The 3,429-nt window shown below is 39.2% G+C and overlaps 1 protein-coding gene and 1 pseudogene across 1 annotated transcript in view; both read right to left on the reverse strand.

The window, feature by feature from the left end:
* The window catches only part of LOC138045495 (tyrosine-protein kinase receptor Tie-1-like), a 39,638-nt pseudogene extending 38,953 nt beyond the window's left edge, over positions 1-685 (reverse strand).
* Positions 1-3,429, reverse strand: part of LOC138046083 (uncharacterized) — a 169,565-nt gene that overhangs the window by 123,342 nt on the left and 42,794 nt on the right. The window lies entirely within an intron of this gene.

The raw sequence follows: 3,429 nt of genomic DNA on the forward strand, positions 1-3,429 counted from the left end.
ACTGTCTCATTAGAAATGCAAATGCCATGATCGAACAGCTATTGGAAACAAAGGATGTGGACACAAAATCCTCTTGAAAAGCTACTACCGCCATGGGGCGTAGCCAGGATTTTTCAAAGGGGGGGGGGGGGGGGGGGGGTCACACTGTGTCAAACAGAGGGTACTCGCGTTTTCGCAACCTGAATATTGTAGGTTGTTTGAGTAAAAAACGGCTTACAAAGGGGGAGGGGGGGGTCACGGGTGGTCACGGGAAACCCCCCCCCCCCCCCCCCCCTCAGCTACGCCCTTGACCGCAGATAAACAACTTGGTGAAAGCTCCCCTCTAAACCAAAGAACGTCAAAGATAAAGATTTATTATTCCTGAAAATTGAGTGTTTTAAGAACAATAATATGCAATTATTATAATGCACTCTTCCTGTAGGCCGTTCGACTCTTTAGAGGTTATATACACATTTACCTTTTCCTAAGTTTACAAAATGTAGAAAAACACACATGGCTTTGTTGACTTAAAAAAAAAACAACTACATCAACGTCAACAGAGGCAAGCGCACATCTGTCACTAACCAGCCTGCTTTCGAGGTGCCGCATTCCATTTGCAACGTCTTTAGCAATTTTTAACAAGTCTCGCTCGGACAGCTTTGAACAAATGTTGACATAATTTGCAGCATGTGTTTTCGAGCAGGAATTCGGCTGTCAAGCAATACATTATCCAGACTTCCCTCAGGTACGAATTCAATAACCACACATAAGGTTCTGAGGACGAAAGGATATGATTTGTAAGCAGTAATAGAAGAGGATACAATTTGTTACCTCTCTCAATGCTACCCGTCAAAATAGGTGTATATTTCCAGGAAAAAACGCACTATCTGCTTCACGTTACCTTCAAATGAACATGCTCCGATTAAGCTCACTATATTTGTATGGCGGCCAACTTTGCGAAGTATCTCCAACTCCTGGATGAGAGCCATGCGCTGATTTTGGTCATTTTCATCTAAGAATACAGGCGGGAAAACTTTTAAACATGCGAAAAGTAGAGTGGTAAAACGTGAGTGGTGAATGGGGATTATTTTGTGATATTGATGATACCCATCATCAGCACAGGCATCGCTGAATAAATGTTACTAAAGTGTCAATCAAACCCAAGTTTTGTCATTTTAAAACATCTTGTCTACCTAAGTGTGTAACAATTATCATCATCGTCATCGTAATCCCATCAACATCATTATGATGATCGGGGATGTCGATCTTAGTCATTCAAAACGAAGATATTAAAGGCGGGTTTTGATCGTAACTGACCTCTTAACATTTTAACAGCAACGGGTAATTCATTCCCATCTCTTCTCAAATAGGTTCCTTTCCGAACAACTCCGAACTCTCCTCCACCAAGTTCCGTTTCTGTTATTTCCAGTCTTTCTCGAGGAATTTCCCAGTTCCTTTCAAATCCCATTTGGTTCAGGTACGTCTCATTATCAACGACCACAGCTTCGTCTTCATCCGAACCTGGTAGTGTTGGCTGACCCACACAGGCTTGCTGGTTACGATCTCTGAGCTCGTTCATGATTTCCGGTGTCATTTCTTGCATGGTAACATCATCTTCTTCGTCCCTTTGCTTTAAAGAAGGGAAAATTGAAAAAGCTTATTCTGAAGTAAAGGAAAACGTAATCGACATTTTCTATCTTGAAATTCAAATCAACAAAGCTGAATTTGTGTTGGCAGACGTATTTGTCGTCGAGAACCTGTTACAGGACGTACGTGTTTATGCGACAATACACGAAATCCTTCTGCTAATCGAGCTTTTTTCCATGATTGCAAGCATACTAAGATGGTTTCCTACATTGGAAGCCTGTTCGGCTCTAAATAGACCCTATATAGACTACGTTGTCATTCAATGATACTTCCTATAGGACTTTTTTAATTTTCGATATATTAAAATTCAGCTTGAAAGAGAGGTTTAAAGGACAAAGACAAAGGAAAGTGGATGATATGCAAATATTTTCATTCCAACGTGTTTCTACTGTTTTGTTCTCAACATAAATTGATCCTTGTTCTCATCGCGCCAAGGTCTTAGAATTTCTCTTCCGTACTAAACAAGTAGGGCATTCACTAAGATCATATTCATGTTTTTATATACCTCAATAAAAGGGTTTTCTTTTTTCTTCTGAATCGTTTGAAAACAATAAAGACAGTGACAGCGAAGAGAAAGGCAAAGCCACAGGCAAATCCCAAGATGATATGGAAAGAACGTCCAGAGGTTCGATCATCTTTGACTGCAAAAAAAAAGTGAACAATTGATTTTTAGAAGAATATCATGAATCAAACAAACAGAATAAGTAAACAAAAAAGCCCCGACATATTTTCAGTGCCGTCAGCCATATTTCTGCAGAATCGACCACGCAGTACCAAGTTCATTTAAAATGTGTGATTGTTGTTAGATGTGATGAAACACGTACTTAAGTAAATGAACATACCTATACATCAACTCTTGTGTTGCTGTAGCTCCGAGATCAACCAAACAATAGCTGAAAATACGAGGAAAAGATCAAAAATACTCACTAGCCTCGCTGGTGGTAACAAAAATGGGATTGCTGGCTGGTCCATCTCCGATCTGATTCGTTGAAAACACCGTGATGCTGTAGTTAACGAATTCTTTGAGATTCGTTAGCTCCAGCTAACGAATCTCAAAGAATTCGTTAACTACAGCATCATGGTGTTTTCAACGAATCAGATCGGAGATGGACCAGCCAGCAATCCCATTTTTGTTACCACCAGCGAGGCTAGTGAGTATTTTTGATCTTTTCCTCGTATTTTCAGCTATTGTTTGGTTGATCTCGGAGCTACAGCAACACAAGAGTTGATGTATAGGTATGTTCATTTACTTAAGGACTTGTTTCATCACATCTAACAACAATCACACATTTTAAATGAACTTGGTACTGCGTGATCGATTCTGCAGAAATATGGCTGACGGCACTGAAAATGTGTGGGCTTTTTGTTTACTTATTCTGTTTGTTTGATTCATGATATTCTTCTAAAAATCAATTGTTCACTTTTTTTTTTGCAGTCAAAGATGATCGAACCTCTGGACGTTCTTTCCATATCATCTTGGGATTTGCCTGTGGCTTTGCCTTTCTCTTCGCTGTCACTGTCTTTATTGTTTTCAAACGATTCAGAAGAAAAAAGAAAAACCCTTTTATTGAGGTATATAAAAACATGAATATGATCTTAGTGAATGCCCTACTTGTTTAGTACGGAAGAGAAATTCTAAGACCTTGGCGCGATGAGAACAAGGATCAATTTATGTTGAGAACAAAAACAGTAGAAACACGTTGGAATGAAAATATTTGCATATCATCCACTTTCCTTTGTCTTTGTCCTTTAAACCTCTCTTTCAAGCTGAATTTTAATATATCGAAATTAAAAAAAGTCCTA

Source organism: Montipora capricornis, chromosome 4, assembly GCF_036669925.1.
Source record: "Montipora capricornis isolate CH-2021 chromosome 4, ASM3666992v2, whole genome shotgun sequence".
Taxonomy (NCBI): Eukaryota; Metazoa; Cnidaria; class Anthozoa; order Scleractinia; family Acroporidae; genus Montipora; species Montipora capricornis.